The sequence below is a fragment of the Hibiscus syriacus genome, unplaced genomic scaffold (assembly GCF_006381635.1).
Source record: "Hibiscus syriacus cultivar Baekdansim isolate YM2019G1 unplaced genomic scaffold, ASM638163v2 tig00116996_pilon, whole genome shotgun sequence".
Classification (NCBI taxonomy): domain Eukaryota; kingdom Viridiplantae; phylum Streptophyta; class Magnoliopsida; order Malvales; family Malvaceae; genus Hibiscus; species Hibiscus syriacus.
This window is the reverse complement of record NW_024063512.1, coordinates 1743770-1763952: the sequence shown is the minus strand read 5'-3', so window position 1 is coordinate 1763952 and position 20183 is coordinate 1743770.

Below are 20183 nucleotides of genomic sequence, written 5' to 3'. Positions count from 1 at the left end.
CCAGATTTTATCGTCTCCATTTTCAGTTCTTACCAGGGATTGAACAGCCTACATGTGTAAAAAACCTATCAGATAACCACCAAAATTCTAAAAATATGCGTATAGCAGCAGATATAAGAAACCTTGTCAGGATGATGCCTAAGAGCAGCTTTCTGATATGCCTTCTTTATTTCTGCTGGTGAAGCAGATGGTTCAATCCCCCTGCCATTACAGTAAAAATAACATACATGGTTATAGATGAATGGAAAGTCTTAAACCCCTTTCATGAAATCTAAAATTTACTACCCACACAATTATATTAGAAAGGTTTAAGGTAAAAAGCTAACGAAGTATTTAATATTAAGCCAAAGAAGATATTAGCATCAAGATCCAAGTACATAAGAAACTCACAAGATGAGATAGAAATCCAAAGGCACTTCCTTTTTGCTTTGTTCCTCAATTTCAGAAAGCCACGAACGAGCATGTCTAGTATCGTTTGCCAAGTTAACAGATCTTTCAGATAATCCAGTTTGATTGGTCATCTCCGTTTGCTTCATGAGAAGAGAAAGAAGTCTTTCAAGATCACTATTTGCTTTCCCATAATCTCTAATCTTCTCATATAATGTGGCACGTCTAGAAAGTGCTGCAAGAAATTTTAAAATGATCTAAATTTCACAATAAATCTAACCATTTATGTTGACTTTGGTTCAAGCACGCATCCTATACAGTATAAAATCAAGAAATTCCCCTAGAAGGTGATAGAAAGCCAAAAAAATGTATTGAAAGTGGATAAACACACAACAAAGGATGCGCCTGAAGCTCCAATCATCAGAAAGCAATATTTTCCAACAGTGAAAACTTGCAATAGATATCTAAAAAGAAAATAATAAAATGTAGTCCCAAAGTCCAGAGTCCAGAATTCATACAATCATTTTCTGTTGCTGCTTACTTTTGAGATCCATACAACACAATACTAAGCCAAACTTATCAGGCATACATGAGAACTACTGGAAAAAATAATTGTTGTTAATGAGAAGAGAACAAGGAATTCCCCATTTTAACCAGCAAATTAAAAATATTTTCTAGTAAAGGGATTGGTTAGCATTTTCTATGTCCTTAGTATTCAACATTTATAATTTCCTTTTTTTCTTTTGTTCATATTCAACATTTATAGTTTATTGCACCTTTCAGTAACATTTTATGTGCCAACCACTGCTGCTTAGAACAGAATAAACAATAGGCTGATAAGAAAGAATCGTATGCTTGTCAATACAATGATAAAATTATCCAGGCAGTCCTACAAATTGAGCTTGCGCATATGCTTAGTAGCTATTAGATGACTTCATTCACTTTCTCCCTTTGGAGGTATTTTTCAGTTAGATTAACCAATTTTATTTGGAATACACAATGGACCGACTGATTCAATCTCCCTACTCAAATTCCTCAAACCACTTCCTTCGATAGAAAATCATATGAACAGGTCAGAGCACAAAGATAAATCAGTTTGCAGGAAAAAAACCTTCAAATAATTGCCATAAAGTGTTATGGCGAGGCTGCAATCAGCAATAGCATCAGCAATAGCTGCAAAAGGATGTGACTCTACATTGCAAGTTTTAAAAATTGGGGGACCTAAATTCAAGTGCCTGAAAAGTTCAATTATCATTTATATAATTTATCCTAATTTTCTAACGGTGGTTTAATAGCGGGGACCATATTGCAAACGGAATAAATATTGGGGGACTGTATTACAAGTTTTAAAAGTTGGGGGACCTAAATGCAAGATTCAGAAATGTTCAGTGACCATTACTATACTTTACCCTTAATTTATATAAGTATTTAATTTATTTAATATTTTACTTATATAAATTTTTTTGCAGATATATAATGGAAGGCAGTCTACTTCGCTTGGATGAAAATCATATATCTCGACACTTTGCTAATACGGTAACATTTTAACGTTTTAATTTAATTTAATTTAAATTAATAGTAATAATTTGTTGATTTATTCAATGCATGATTATTAGATTAAGAATTAATTTTTGTAATTATTTAATTTTAGGAGAAAAACTGTATATTAGATCATTTTATTAGGAACCTTAAGTTAGTGATACCTAGCTGTGTCTTGACGTATTTAGTAGACACTGGATTCGATTATATATGTAGATATCAGGGTCACTGTAAGATAGAACCACACCTTATTTCTACCTTAGTAGAGCGGTGGAGGCTGGAGACCCACACATTCCATCTTCCGTGCGGAGAGTGCACGATTACACTTGAGGATGTTGCTATGCACCTGGGGCTTTTGGTGGTTGGAGATGTGACATCAGGGATCGCGCAGGATTCCTGGACTACTTTGTGTCGGGAAAATCTAGGACGTGTCCCGAAAAATTTTAACGGTGGTCGAATACCGTTAAATTGGTTAGATGCCAATTTTCGGGAGTTGAACGATGACGCCTCTGATGATGAAGTTAAAATGTATGCACGGGCATGCATACTGCAGCTGATAGGAGGGTTGCTAATGCCGGAAAAATCGTGCAACCAAGTTCACTGCATGTGGTTGCGATATCTTAGCGATTTTCATCTGGTCGGATCACTGAGTTGGGGCTCGGTAGTTTTGGCTTTCTTGTACAGGGAGATGTGTCAAGTCATTGACTACAGGAGAAATGCTATCGGCAGATGTCTCCTGCTGCTGCAGTCTTGGGCATGGTATCGATTGCCCTTTTTATGTCCCATTGTCAAGAACACATTCGTATTTCCACTACTATTGAGGTAATTGTAAAATTGATTTCGTATATTAATCATTTGATACAACATATAATAAATTGTTTTCCTTGAATAGATGGTCTACTAATAGGAAAAATCATTAGGAGCTACCTGATGATTTAGAAAAAATTATGGTGCTAATCGATCAGAAGGCTGACACACAAGTATGCCTTTTAATGTTTAAAAATTGATTTTAGATTATAGTTGTATAATTAGATTATTATTTTGATAAAAATTATATATATTTGTTTTAGTTTGAATGGGTGCCATATTCTAATGATGATGTAAGGACGGTGATCCCACCTGAGTTGAGGGGCCATCAGATGTTTGGATGGCGATAGTCCATTTGATCTGTTATGCGACCGTTGAGTGGCACTCCACTGATCGTGTGCTCCGGCAATTTGGTTGTTTTCAACCAATTCCGGAAGCACCTCGCAATATGGACGAGTTACATAGCACAGATAGACACGACAAGACAGATACAGATTGGTTGGTGAGGCATCATGAGTGGGTCGTATTGTGGGAGGATCGATATCGGCGCTTTCCTCGTAGAGAGCCCATTTTACTTGACCTCTTAATGGTTGTTGACGGTTATTATGAGTGGTTCAACAGTAACGAGAAACTGTTTCTGCTTCTCGATGATGCACGAGGGCAGACCTTTCACGACGTCGATAGAGACATTCACCGACACATCACCATCGTCCCCCGGCTTGTGGACGGAGAGCAGGTGCTTTCGGTTCATCCTCAACTGCACCAGCAGGACCTGCACATTAGCCACCATATCCATCGACTTACATACCGTAACCATATAGGATGTCGCCACAGCCTTTGCATTACCAGATGCCGTCGTCGTCGCCTTCACCTAGTTTTATGACCCCGCCGCCGCCACCGTCCCAGAGTTTTATGACCCCTCCTGGAGGCTATTATGGGTTTATGTTTGCATATCTGACTTGGGGTTCATATGCTGGATATTTGGCTGGTTCAGCCTCATCACCCATGGCCGTAGCACAGACACCTCCTGTACAGTTTTCACACTCAGCGATGTCTGGGTTTTATGAGTTTTCCCAGTTTTCGCAGGTCAGTGAGATAGTCAGTCATACACTTCGAGGGTCCTTATTATATGGAGGTGCTTCATCGTCACCAGCTCCTCATAAAAAAAATGTAGCTGCTGACGACGATGATGATGACAGCGATGAGTCATAACTAGTGATACGAAGAAATCCTCCTCGAGATCGACAGCCACCGCCCTGCGGAACACATTTACGTCGCATGCATCGATAGGTTTTATTTTTTATTATATTTGTATTTAGTACTTTTTTATTGTAGTTGTTTATTGACTTTTTTATTGTAATTTTTTTATTATTTATCATTTAATACTTACTTTAATTCGTAAATGTGGTTGGATTGATTTAAATTTATTTTGTTAAATATGTTGGACTTTTTGTTAATTTATTTTGATTAATTTTGTTTAGTACCATTTAATATAATTTATTGTAATTTGGTTATCATTTACCATTTAACACTTATTGTATCGTTAATATCAATTATTCGTTAATATAACGCCAACGTCCAATCTCGTATAATTGAATTATTTTTTTAATCTTCATCAGCGGTTATCGAATAACATTAACTTGAAGTAAATGCAAATTAAAGTACAAGAATTATAATTTGATAAACAACTACATCATTTCCTCATCAATTGTTACTTGATGACAACAGAAGTGGACATATTTTTCTAGTGTGTTCTGGGTTTATACAATGCCCACATCTTCTGTCTTGTCTAGATCTTTCTCGAATATCCATATCGCAATGAATTCAATTAGATTTTGGACGACCACGCTCCCTCAATAAACTCGGATTTGGTACAATCGGAAGGCAATCTTGAACCTCATCAGGGTCTTTGTCATTACCTATGGGGGGAACTCAAATTCGTATACCTTAAAAACTTCAAATAGTAGGTATACGAGATCCACAAAATGGTTATAGTCTTGACGTGTATGCGAGCAAGCTACTATCGCATGTTATGTCCCTTAGATTTACTCTTAACGACACAGCTTCAATCCCTTGAAGAGGTCGCGGTAACTCTGTGACACGAAACATTTCATGCCTTCTAGAGAAGCTTGACATTCCATTTGAAGCATAATTTTTTTTCTGTAGATCTGCAACTAATCTAGGGTGATAGACATAACCGCCTTGCATCCAGGTTTGAGCTTGTCCCCCGAGCTTCGCAAAAAGTGCCCCCAAACAAAAATATGTAGTCTTTACCAAAGTCGCTACTGGTAAGTGACGTGCACCCTTTAAGGTTGAATTTATTGCCTCTGTCAAGTTGGTCGTCATTTGTCCATATCGATATCCACCATCATATACGTTCGTCAACATTTCTTTATCGATTAGGTGATGTAATTGTATCCTTCCTCGTTCTTCGCCCGTAAATCTTGAAGCATTGATTTAAACGTTCGAGGAAGTAGTTCGTAACCTGATAAACAAATGTATAACTTACTAACTTGCTTTCTTTGCAAAAATTAAAAGGATCGAAAGAAAACAAACTACATCAGTTTCACTTACCCATGCACACAATTAATTGACGCTCATCATTCTTCTTGTACCTTACATGGTAGTTCGCATCAATGTGTCGGAGACAATACCTATGTTGAACAAAGGGTGGTTGCCACATTGGACCCAAAGACTCCATTGCTGCTTTGATCCCAGCTCCGCGATCTGAAATGACGTAGATGTTTTCCCTCGTGATAACATGTGCACGTAAATTTCAGAGGAAAAAAGCCCAAGAATTTGTATCTTCTCCTTCGACAAGAGAAAAAGCAACTGGAAGAATGTTGCGATTGCCATCTTGGACAATTGCCAATAATAAAACTTGCTTGTATTTTCCATACAAAAAAGTCCCATCAATTTGGACCACATGCTTGCAGTATTTGACAGCATTAACGCACTGTGGGTAAGTCCAAAAAACCTGGTAGATTGACATCGATCGCGAAGAACTCGATCATTATGGTATGCATAGGAGGTTTCGAAGTCCACAATTATCCCAGGATTCAACCTCCACACCAGCCTAAACCAACTTGGAAGTTCATTGTAAGATGCATCCCATTAGCCATGAAGTTTCACAATGACATTTTGTTTTGCCAACCAAGCTTTTTTGTAGGAGATAATATATCCATACTACGATTGTATAGCTGAAATCAACACAGCAATAACTATATGAGAGCTTGCTTTTACCATGTGCATGATGGCTTGGCATATCATTTCAGAGTCCAAGTTGGGATGATCTTGGTTAACCCCTCCAGCATAACATGTGTAAGGACCGTTGTATACTATTAGTTTCCATCTGTTGTTTTTCCTCTTCCTCTTCGATACGTGAACCATCCAATTGCATCCGTTTTCGCGTCGGGCACAATAACATACATATTTTTCTGTCATGGAGCGGTCGACTCTGGATTGAACAGAATTACGAATATTGTATTTTTTTTATAGCCATCATCGCTTCTTCTTTTCTTGAAAACTCAATGCCTAAAGATAACTTACTATTATTGTAACATCTTCAATATCGGGTTAGTGATCAAATTGTAAAGTTTCAAAATTTGGTGACTAGAGTAGAACCATGTATTAGTTCAATGATTTATTTGGAAATAAATCATAAAAGTTGTTGGTAATTATTAAATGAAGTAAAGGGTAAAATGGTCAATTGACAAGGAAAGATATTTTCTCCCCTTTATTAGGAGATTAACACGTGGGGAGAGGAAGATGAAAACTCTCTTCTTCTTCACTTGATTTCTTCTTCTCCAACGTGCCCAAGCTAGGCAAATATGAGTTTCTTTATTTGTTGATTATTAACTGAAATTTAAGGTTGAGTTTTGATTAGTAGGTGATAATTAAGCATAAGAAGAGCTTAAATTATCTTGAAACAATAAGATGAAGAGAATAGAGGGGATTAAAGAAAAGAGAGGAATAAGTGAAATCTTGAAAGAGGGTTCTTTAATGAGGTTTTAGAGTGAATTTGACTTGTCATCAATCTAATTAACATGTATGAAGTATTAGAATTGGATTTGTAACATGTTAAAATTTGGGTATGATTCTTGAATTTCTTAAGGAGAATAGGATATGGGAGGTTAAAGAAGTGACTATTGAGTAGAAATGAGGGCAAATATGTATATGTAAGTAAAGAATATGAAAGGGGATGAAATATGAAGCATTTGAGTTGAATTAAATGGATTTTCGGGCTTAAAATGCAAATTCTGGGCAAGGTGTATCGATGTACATTAAATGTAATGTGCATCGATGCACTCTTTAAAGAAGAAACATCGAATGCAAATGGTGCTTCGATGCATAAGGAGTGCATCGATGCATCCCTTTAAAATGAAAATATCGAAGGTAATTTGTGTATCGATGCATGGGTAGTGCATCGATGCACATGTTAAAGAATGCATCGATGCACTTCAAGGGGAAATTGAAATAGACATTTCTTATGGTCTAAGAAATGATAGATTAGATTATAACAATGGGATACTAATATGTATCAATGTATAATTATGTAGATATCGAACACGAACAAGTTCTGGGTTGTGTATCAAGTTAAGATTCGATCGAAAGAGAGGAAATCATAAAGTGGATTGAAACTTAGTGAGGCCAAGGTGAGTGCACATTATTTAGTATATGATGTTAAATGAAAAATAAGACTTATGATAAGTCTATTTCCAATAGTAAAATGCATGAATTCATAGAGGTATGTGTTTGTTATGATTTATATGTGTGCATGAGTATATGTCTTATTGATATGATTCTATGATCATAAGATGTAAACTATGTGATAAGTGATAAGTGACAATATGGAATTATATGAGAACAAGAGATGACAGTGATTTACATATCATATGAAAACCAGAGAAGTGTTATAAGCAAAGTGACATATATGTGATAAATGAATGATATGAAAAGTGAGATAAACAAAGCATGGTTGATATAGGGTAATATAAGAATAGCTCATAGGTTATATGATAAAGATAGAACCATATAGGAACATTAATTGAGTACTTGATAATAAGTCATAAGGTTATATGCATAGGTAATATAAGTTATAAGATGAGAATATATAGGAATATCAAATAAGTTATAAGATAAGTTATGTGACATTGATATATAAGCTAGATGAAAGTATACACATGAATACATATATAAGTTTATATGTTATTTTATATGTTATGGGATAATACCCATGAACATATGTGATGTGATATATGTTATGAGAAATGACCCATGTGACTAAGTGTGAATTGATATAAGTATGTGATATGAAGTTATGGGTATATGTGTCATATATTATTATATGTGACATGATATATATGAGTTTATGTGATATAAAAGTGTATATGTGAAATAACATGATAGGTGATAAAACCGTAAGCCTATATGATTATGTATTATATGTTACATGATATGACATGCGAGTTACATGATCAAATGAGAAATGGTATAAGTCATATGAAACGATCTACGTGAATACATGTGATATGATATGAGATATATGGTTAAACATACAGGTGGTATGTGACAGAAGAGAAATAACAAGTGATATGAAATGTTATAAATGATAATGTCCATGTTATGTGATATGAGAGCTAGGGGTATAGTTGGCATGCCAAGAGTCGAGGGTTTACCCTATGTCTTTCGAGACATATGGACAGTTTACCTAGGTTCTTCGGGACCTATGGACAGTTGTTGAGGTTCTTTATGACCTCTGGATAGTTGTCGGGGTCTTTGTGACCTCTGGATAGGTCCTTCGGGACATTTATACGAGCTGTGGTGACAGTATAGTGGTGCACAACCTCAATAGACTCACGTATCTACAGTTCTCAGATATGTACCATGGGCTAATAAAGAGATAATATTAATAAACTGGATATGAATGATAATGACATATATGTATGTATGTATTTGTTACATATAACAATATATGAGTTGTAAGAAATGATTATTAGTAAATGTTTACATTATATGTTTATTGCCTCACTAAGTCATAGACTTAGCGTGTGATTGTTTCACACGTAGGTTACAGAAGTGAGAAGAGTAAAGAGCAATGTGGAGCAAGACAGGTCAGTTCTCCTTACCGAAGGTCAGATCAAAAGAAACATGAATAATATGTATGTTAACAACTAAAGTTTTAGTTGTCATGTATTCAAAATAATGTATTGTATAAGCTCTGAATAGTTTTGTAAACGTTTTGAATAAGTTATATGTTATAAAAGTTTTAAATTATTCACTAATTTTGTATAAACAAAAGTTTTGAAAAGTCAATATGATACCTCGGACTCGGATCCGAGTCGGATACGGGTTGGGGTGTTACAATTATTTATTGATGAGTAATATCCATAGTCACCGAGATGAGGCATATCCGTAAATTCTGACCCGTACATTGCACCATAATCAGCTTCATACATGTGTGCTGGAGGGTCAGTTTGTGCCACATTTCCTGGAACTTCATCTACATCATCATCATCATCGGAGTTGAATTGCGGTGATTCTAGGTGAATGAATAGTCCAATCTCAGCACCATCCGCACCAGGCTCACGAAGCGGTTCTTCTGGTAGAGATGATGGTTCCTCCATGCTCTCCATATTTAGGTCGAAGAACCTACTACATGCACGTCTTCCCATTGAACTGGAAGGCATATCGACATTGAGATCGAAAAAACTCGCAGTCGAATGCATCTCCCTGGAGCTTGAAGCCATCATGTCAAATGGAAACTGCACAAATTGTTGCGTCGATGGCATCTCCATATTAAGATTAAAGGGATTTGCAGATGAATGTCTTCCCCTTGAACTGGACGCAATGTTGACATACAGATTATTTTTGACCCAACTCGGTACATATCGTAAGGGAGTCGCGGATGAATGTCTCCCCATTATGGCATTAAAATCATTACACATTACTGTCGTCGGGCTGTCAACTTGATCAACTTGTTCAGCCAGCCCATAGTGGGAGCTTAATGATTGACCCCGAACAACACACACTTGAACAAATTTTGCATACATCTCAATATCGGCGTTTGAATAATTACTTTGAGCTTCAACCATCATTTTAACATCATCATTGTTCGAACGTTGTATAAGTTAATGGCAACAATGATGTTGGAAATCTGTACTGCAACGACGACATTCTTCTACTACTTCCAACATGAATCTTCCTCGAAATCTTCGTTATCAGCTTCTCAAGAGTTATGTTTCTCTTGAATGATATTTTAACACTTTCATTTGATACGAAAACAACGTCGTTTTCATCTTCTCGAATTTCACCATCATAATAACCAATAGCTGAAAGTCGCGCCATTCTTTAAGTTTAAAAGTGCAACAATATTAAATCTGCAAAAAAATAACTGAAACAACCTGATTAAATAAATAATATATGAACGAAAATATAACAATAAATATTTTACACATAAACGTAATAATTTAAATAATATAATTTTATATTATTACCTGCACCGCAAAACTATTTCGAATTATGCTTTCACTTTCCAATTTTACAAACACAGAAATTAATTGACAACAATTAATATAATATTTTTTCATATAATCATAATAAACAATAAGTATAATAAAAAAATTATAACAATTATCTTATAACGAAAATCGAACGAACTTCTTAATCAATATGAAGATTGTCGGATTATTGTATTAATTTTTTTCTGTTGAGATGAGATGTGAGGAGTTTCGGGGAAAGGATATTTATAGCCGAGAAAAGTTATTATAATTATACAAGACACGGTACGTATACCGCGCCTTACATAATTATATCAGATAAAGCTAAGGCACGGCCCTTGCCCCATGCTATACCCTACGTGGCCTAAGGCGCGCCCCAAGGACCGCGCTATACACACGTTTATCCAATGTCAGCATAAGGAGCGCCTTACCCCACGTGACGCCAAATTAGCGTTAAGAACACTGCAGGGGTGCGCCTTTCTGCAATGGGTGTTAGATCGAAAAATATAGTATGAATGATGTCTGATCAGAAATATTAAATGAAAAAGGTGATTTTTCGATATAAACGCCCATGTTTTGTTAGAACTATATTTTTAACCATTAGATTGAATTTATTCTTTTTTATTTTAACTCTTGATCTTTTAACTCTTGATGCATAAATGCCAAATTATTTATTTTTATTTTAACTCTTGATCTTTTAATTTTTTTCAATCAAACCATATAATTATTTAATTGTTATTAATCAAGCCACTGATTTTACCATTGTAGTCTTCCCTGGTACTCAACAACACCGCTGGATTTAACCATCATGGGACATCACCTGAGTCTTCACATTAGCTCGTCTCGTACTGCACTTCACTTCAAACTTGGGGTATGGCTTCTGTTCATTATCTGCACCTGGTATTTCTGGTAAGACTTCATCAAGGAACTCATCTGCAACGTCTTCATCTTCATCTTCATCTATTCTTAGACGCTTTGCATACCATTTCAGACCCTGAATAGTAAAGTCGACACGAAAATATTAATCATTCGAAACAGGTTTGATGAAGATACGCAATAAAATGAGTAGTTGAATGAAACCAACAGCCTGAGATACAACTATCTCTTGGTACAGAACACCATGTCAATAAAAGCTACTGCAACTTCCACATGGACATTCATTTGCCTCAAGCTTATATGAAGTGATCAATGGTAAATGAATGGTATTCACATGTAGAAATAGCATCGATAATAAGTTGCAATTTTGGCCACCCTCTGCAGCTATTTCTTTACTTCACGTACTACGCATAAAAAAACTTGTAACGATGTCCAGAATGTGACAGAAATTGATTCAAAGGTAAAGTATGATCAACTTGCAAAGGAAATATATAACATCTTCACATTTACATGTCAGCATGTTTATTACACACGAACTCATGTGGCATTGCCATGTTCTGCAAATTATGCTTCAAAAGGATAAGGTTAATTGATTCAAACAGACAATCACTTGTCTTGTGTTAGTTTTGCTAACAATTTGGACATAATAAAAGTTTCTTAGATTGTAATTCAATTGTTTAATCATGTGTTTTGTGTTAGAGAAAAGTCCGTTCCGGGTTTTTATTGAAACGATGAATAAAGGGGACGGTGGTTGTCGAGTAATTGATGGAAGAGGCGAGGGGAAGAAAGAGATTTTCGTGGAGGACGTGGATGCCATCTTGTTTGAACACATGCTTTGGTTGATGAACAATGATTGTTCTTTGTTTCAGCTTAATCTCGAGGAGATTATTGACTTCTATGCTCAAGATTATTACAACTCCAATTTTTGAGAGCTTGGTGTTTCAATATAGACACGCCTTTGTTAAAATAAGATATTAGGAAGTAGTCATATTCAAGTTTAATATTCTTTATTCTTGAAGAGTGATTGGTTATTGGACACTAAATCTTAGCTAAAATATAATATCCTAATTTGATCCAACTCTGATGGGTTAATTGATCATAAAACATATTTGTCGTATTAAATAGATAAGTATAATTATAAAAAAATATGAAGTTCTAATATTACAAACCAAAAAATAGTAATAAGTGGGATGATACCCATTATGAGCAAACGATTAAAAGTTTTCAGTTTACACCCCTCTCTCTTCTTTATGTTTTGGGCTCAATACTCATTAGGAGCTAAAAATTCTCCTTCCCCTCTCCTAAGTGGAAATTGTTCAAAAAATAATAATAGTAATAAATATGGCCAAAATAGTAATATAAGATTAATGATTAGCCATACTCACTATATAATCCATTTTTTTTGTTGCCCTTCCGGTTCCCAAGGTTAATTCGAACCGACTCAGGTCGTACACAAAGACTCTAACTTGAGACATGCTTAAGCGATATTAAGTCGCTTACCACTTGAATCAACCCCGTTGATATATAAACCAATAATTTACTCTCAAGGTAAGTTAGTTGGGACTCTCATTCAAAGATAATATTCCTCAAATCCACACCTACGAATCTATTAACAGAAACATTCTGAACACTGAGCTAATACATTTAATGTCACAAAAATAACTTTATTTATTATATATGTCGTAACCGTTTTTGTCCGGGCACGAATTTTACTTGGCGGGGATAAAAATAATTTTGATTTTAAAAAAAATGTTTTTAGGAGTCGCCATTGACCTTTTGGGGTTAGGTAGGTCAAATACTTAAAAAAAATATTTTAAAATAGTTTTGAATAAAACATAATTTAAAAGATAAAATTGGTCTGCGTATAACCAAAAATTTTAGTAAAATAGGATTCGTGGTCGATTACGTTTGGGGAAGGATTAGCACCCCCACAACGCCCAAAATTGGTACTTATTAATTATAAATTGTCTCTATTATTAGATATTTAAAATTTCAAAAATATGGTTAATTTATAATCTTATTATTTTGAATTTATAATTTTAAGAAAAATAATTTTTATAAAGTAAAATGTATATTTTTTAGGGTTTATAAATAAAATATTTATTTATTTAGAAATATCAGAAAATGGCATCTAGTTGCTTTAAGACTGCTCATTTCTTTAATATTAATAAATAAATATTAATAAGAATATAATAATTATTTTCTAAACATATGATTAACTAAGAGTGAATTAAATATAATATTTTATTAAAATATAAAAAAAACATCTAATTACCTTAAGACTGTCAATTTCTTAATATTTAAAATAAACAAATATTATTATTTAATAATAATATATGACTAAAATAAAATAATAATAATAATAAAATTAAAGTACTAATTTAAATATTGAAATTAAAAAGTTAATGATAAAATTAAATAAAATAAACATGATAAAAAATTAAAACTATATGATTATCACAACCAGTTACAAGAAAATTTTGATTTTTAATATTAAATTTTACATAGAGATTCTTCACAATGATTGATGCCATTGATTAAGGAGAAAGACTAAAAAACAATTTATTATATTATTTTACAATAGGTAGAAGGAAATTATGGTCATAATAGACCAGTAACGTCTTTATCCTAATGTAATTTTAAATTATTATTAAATATATGTTATTTAATTTAATTTAATAATAATTAATAATTCAAGATCAAAATAAAATATATTAATAATTAAAAGGACTAAATATGGTATTTTACCTTATTATTAATATAGTGACTAAATTAAAATTATATTAAATTCGAATATCAAATTAAAATAACTGGGATTAATATATTAATTATTAAAATTAAAGGTCTAAATCTGTTATTTTTCCTAAAATATTTATATTTCATGAATATGACCAAATTATAATTTAATTAAAATTAAGAGTCTAAATTAAAAGGTTCGAGACTTGATTAAAGTGACTAAAATGTAATGTTACAAAGTTACCAGGGTAGCGGAAAGGGTTTTATCATGTGTGAAATTGCACAATATTAATACCCTTTAACCGGCCCTAGAGGGCCTTTTGTTTCATTTTCTGGCTTGGCTTCTCTCTTTTAGAGAGAGAAGCTCTGCCTTCTCTCTAAATTCTCCAACCGGAGGAAGGCCGGTTGCCACATTCTGGCGCCGATCACCGCCGTCGGCCACCGTCTCTGGTGGCCGAAGATTACCAACTACACCAAATTAAAGATTTCAACTCCTAAAGGCCAATTCGGCCTCCTTTTACCCCAAATCCCCTTAGATCGACCTAGATCTAAGGTTTTTTTTACCTTTGATTTTCGGCTTTCCGACGGCGCGAGGAGGCTCCGATGACTGCAGTTTCCTCGGTAAGTTTCTCTCTTCTCTTTTCTTTTGATATTTGGTTGTTGGGTGGTTGCTGTCTGTTTCCCCTTTTCTACTGTGTTGGGTATGGTTCTCGTTTGTTCCTCCGTCCTCCTCTGTGTTTGTCTCTCTGCAGGAGATGGCCATTTATAGGCCTCGCGGTGTCTTCTTCGGACCAGTTAAAGGAATGGCCCTCTGTGAGTCACCGAACTATGGTGGTGACTCACCATAGGGTAGCAACGTGGACAAGGCAGCTGGCTTCTGGAGGCTTCAGCGTGGCAGCAGGGCGTTAGATCACCTGGCAATGCTAGAAGCCGCTGCAATTGATGCGTGGAGGGGCTGCTCGCTGGAAGCTGCTGGAAGCTGCTGGAAATGATGCGTGGAGGGGCTGCTGGATGGAGGGGGCTGCTCGGGTAAAAATTTAGTGTCTACAGCTGCCCCTCTTTGCTCATTCTTGTGTTAACAAGAATAGGGAAAAGACGAAAAGACAATAAATTTTTGTTCATTTGACTTCTCTTAATTAAGATGGAAATGTTGAACAAGTTCTTCTTTGTTTGGATTAGTTCTTCTCATTATGAACTCTTCCATTCTTCCACTGGGGATGACAATTTATCTTCTTCTGTAATGTAATCTAGCAAAAAGTTGAACAAATTCTCTTTCTTCTTCAGATGAGTTCTTCTTATTATGAACTTTTTATGGAAATGCTGATACTGATCTATCTCATTCTGTGATAGAATCAAACAAAGGTTGAACAAGCTCTTCTCATTATGAACTTCTTCTTCCTTCTTCAGATGAGTTCTTCTTATTATGAACTTTCTCTGGCAAAGTTAATGTTGATCTACCTTATGATGAATTCAAGCAAAAAGTTGAACAAGTTCTTCTCATTATGAACTTTCTCTGGAAAAGTTGATCCATCGAATGATGAATTCAAGCGAAAAGTTGAACAAGTTCTTCTCATTATGAACTTCTTCTTCCTTCTTCAGATGAGTTCTTCTTATTATGAACTTTTTATGGAAATGCTGATACTGATCTATCTCATTCTGTGATAGAATCAAACAAAGGTTGAACAAGCTCTTCTCATTATGAACTTCTTTTTCCTTCTTCAGATGAGTTCTTCTCATTATGAACTTCTTCTTCCTTCTTCAGATGAGTTCTTCTCATTATGAACTTTCTCTGGAAAAGTTGATCCATCGAATGATGAATTCAAGCGAAAAGTTGAACAAGTTCTTCTCATTATGAACTTCTTCTTCCTTCTTCAGATGAGTTCTTCTCATTATGAACTCGACCTGGCAATGCTGATCCATTGAATGATGGATTTAAATCTTTGCTAAAATCTTTGAAATTCCTGTCAAAATTCAACATGGATAAAATGAATGAAAATGCACCTATTTTTGCAAATGCCTAAATATGATGCATGAATGTTGATGCAATCTTCATTTGACTTCAAAATGGTGAACTTGGTTTTCCTCCACTTCATCATTTATTGTCAGGGTCACCTCTGGATATCAGTGTAGCAACTTATGCTATCAAGCTTGCATTTCTGAAGAACCATCTGATCAACTTGTATCTTTATGTCTTCTTTGCTTCATGAAAGTCTCAGAAGAATTGTTTCATTTGTGGAACTCTTGTCGTAGTCAGAACTATGACCTTGATGCCCCATTTTGTCTTGGATAAAACCAACTTTCTTTGCTTGGGTGCAGAAATCTGATAAAGCTTTCATCTTTGAAAAGATAATCTGTCATCTTTAAAAAGGGAATCTATCATCTTTGAAGAGAGAATCTATCATCTTTGAAGAATGTAGATGTAGATATGTTTGACTCAGCAGGGATTAATTAGGAGAGTAGAGTCTGTTCTGATTTGACTCTTGAAACATATCACAAGGAGGATTTATCTTAATTCCTTTCATATCTCCACATCTAATCCAATCTCGAATATGGCAACTTGGACCATATCATGTCGAGATGTTTAACAACAACCTGTCGTTCAACCTTAGTTGGTGCCACTAGTTTCTTGTTGTTAAAATTTCTGCTTCCCTTCTGTGGAAAGAAATCTTCATTATATCTCACTTCTAATCTTGGGGTGGAAGAAGACAGACTTGATCAATAAATGGAAACCATATGATCGTAACATTGGTTCAACATCAGAATAGCAGGTTCGTAAAACATTTGACGGCGCATTCATCCTTTCCTGTGGCTTCTGCTCAGATGTTCGTAAAACATTTGATAACACATTCATCCTTTACTGTAGTTTCTGCTCAGATGTTCGTAAAACATTTGACAACACATTCATCATTTCCTGTGGTTTCTGCTCAGATGTTCTCAATCATTGAAGCTCTTTGCCTAGTGTTCAAAGCTTTTGAATGACGTCACAAGACCACTTGAGAACAAAACATAATAGGAATACAAATGAGATGCTGGTATGACCAAAAAGTTGATCAAATTCTCAAGATATGCTAGTGATGAATTGAATAAGAGATACCAATTGATCTTGATATTATCTCAGGCAAGGGTAAGTGTGATATTGATCACGTTTTCTTCTGTAATGAGCGTTGTAGGAATTAGAAACACACCCACTATAAGAGCCATGTATGGAAAGATATCCGTAGAATTCTTGATGCTGGGGATGAAACTCACATGATAAACCAAATAGATGAAAACTCGGTTCAGTCTAGTTGGCAATGATAACCCCAGTAACATCGGGAAAGAGCAATATACATGAGCTTCTCTCTTCAATGTCATCAAGTAAACAAAACTGATGTGAAAAACAGCTTCGTAACCTCAACAGTATGGTTGAAACTAACTGACAGAAATCTCAAAGAAATATTTTCAATTATCACCGACACACAAAAGGCCAAATTCAGATTTCGAGGTCTCGAGGAACTGATCCTTGGATCGAATGGTTTACAAAGGGACCATATTTATTCATGTAACCATGATGTAGCTTAACAAAGAACACACTATCATGTGACACATGGTTTAAGAAGATTAGGTATTTGAAACCATACTTGCTGAATAAATATTTGTTCAACAACAGGACCCTAATGCAACTGCCTGATGAACGAAGCAATTATGTGTAGTCAGATTGACTGTTATTGTTTCACCATTTTCATTCTTCATATTTTTCTGTCTTATTGGAAATATCTACTCAAGTCAATGGTTTTTAACACATGATGATGTGGGCCTTCAGCATGCCCCAGTATTTGCTGATACGATCGTTCAAAAATGCATCAACAGTCATAATTCTGATTGAAATGGGCTTTCAGCATGCCCCGATATTTGCTTCTTGTTAATCCGAGCCTTCAAAATGCCCCACATGGATCTGTCTGAAGGAACCTTTAAAATGCCCCAACATTTGCTGATACAGATGTTAAAAGTGTGCTCAGCATTACTTCTTGTTGAGATGAGCCTCTAAGAATGCCCCAAATATTCATATTGTTGTGAGCCTTCAAAATGCCCCAATATTCTATTTCTGATTGAAATGGGCCCTCAAGATGTCCCTCTAGATTTGTCTGATTCACTCTCAATGTATGTTTGACTGAAATGTCATGATCCCCACGAGGTCCAATTTTGACAATGAACTGTTGTAGGTACTTGTAGCTTTATTCGTGCCCTAAATTTGTTTATCTTGAATACTCTCATTCTGGTGTCACTAAACAGCAGTGTTGTCCGGTAACTGGAAGAATTCTCTTCATATTGTCACAAACTTAAGAAGTACTCAATCATTCTGACAGAAACGTCTGAGATATGTACCTCTTATAAATGAGGTGCCCATTTTTGAATCTGGAGAGATCTTAATCGGATAGAGTAGTATAAATAGCTTGGTAATCCGTTCCAGGCTGACATAGTGAACCTTGTTTTCAGTGAAGGCTATTTCTAGAATATACTTTTCTGAGGTTGAGAAACCAATTTATGTGAACAGTAATCTGATACAACAGCAAGACTACATATACAGTGGTACAGGCTTTTGAAAAATCTGCATCCATGCAACATGTTGATTCTGATAACAACTCATCTGATTATGAAGTGATCTTTCAGGATGATTTCACAGATATTGATAGTTCTTCTGATATCGAGGAAATCCTGAATTCTGATTCTGATGAGGAGAATAATCTGTTATACTTGACAAAAATGGGATTCTCAGAGGCTGAGGCTTCAATATCCATGGAGAGATGTGGTCCCGATTCATCAATTGCAGAGTTGGCAGATTTTATATGTGCTGATCAAATGGCTAAGGCTGCTGACGTACTTCTTCCAGTAGAAGGTAGGAATTCATTATACAATGAACCCAATTACAAGCAAAGGCGAAACTTGGGCTATGATTTTTGAAAAGGAAGAAGCAGAGGAAGCTTGAAAAGAAGCTTCTTAATGAAGACGATCATGCAGTTCATCTTTTAATTCCAATGATTGGTTCTGGGGTTCCTACCGAACCAGATCAGATAACTCAAAGAACACTTCCAGAAGATGCTATTGGGTCTTCTTATTTCTACTATGAGCACATGGCACTTGCTCCAGTTAATGTTTGGACTGGAATATCACAGTACTTATTCGATGTAGAGCTAGAATTTGTAGATTCGAAGCATTTTCATACTACTACACTGAAAAGGGCTATATTCATAATTCTGCCAATTGAAAACAGATTTTCTCTTATTCTGCTTCCTCCATGTGTTGATGCTTTTCCATTGACAAAGAAATGATGGCCTTCCTGGGATCCAAGAACAAAGTTGAACTGTTTATAAACATGTACAGGAAGTGCCAAATTGACAGAAAAGATCTGTAAGGCTCTTGAAGCTTATGACAATGAGCCACCTTCGAGTGTCCAGAAGTATGTTCTTGATGAGTGCTGAAAATGGAATCTGGTATGGGTTGAAAAGAATAAAATTGTTCCACTTAAATCTGATGAGGTGGAAATGCTTCTAGGTTTCCCTAAAAACCATACACAAGGATCTGTATAGAGACATGTTCCATGGTGGTATCAATGTCCTGTCTCTTTTCTCTGGGATCAATGATGCAGAAGTTACCTTTTACTGTCTTGGCATACTTTTGAAAACAGATGTGAAAGAACTGAATGATGATCGGTTGGAGCAATTGATGAGTAGATTTGTCGAATTCGACCTTGTTGTCGATTGCATCCAGTGTAACAACCTTACTGGAAGAAATAAACATCATTGTGATGGGCTTGAAGATTTTTGTTGGTGCATTTACTTGCAATGATTGCTACAACAAACTGTCTCTTCTGCTGCTTTAATATATCCCACTCTTTTCGAATCATGAAATGGTTTAGTTGAAAGTAAAACTGGTCATCTTCAACTTTTGGAATCTTGTAACCAATGTTACCCTATATAAAAGGCATACAAATGTAGAATTTGTTCCAATGTCTTATTCTGTGCCATATGTTCTCAAATTCAAATTCAACAATCTTCTGAAGGACATAATGAATATCATCTTGACAAAGAAAGTGATTGACATAGAAGAAGTAGCAATGATGTATCAAGACTTGTGCCAGCATCACGGTATAACCAGAGTGTAGGTAGTGACTTGTTCATGGTTCTATGATGTAATCTTCTAGAGAACATGAATTGATGGTTGGGGAAAATAATCTGTCTGGTGATGCTTATCGCCCTCAGCATGAGATGAACGATAATCTTTCTTGATGGATTATTAATAATATCATAGGAGAGTGTCATAAGTTTAATTCTCCAGACTTTCTGGCTTTTCGGACCACTT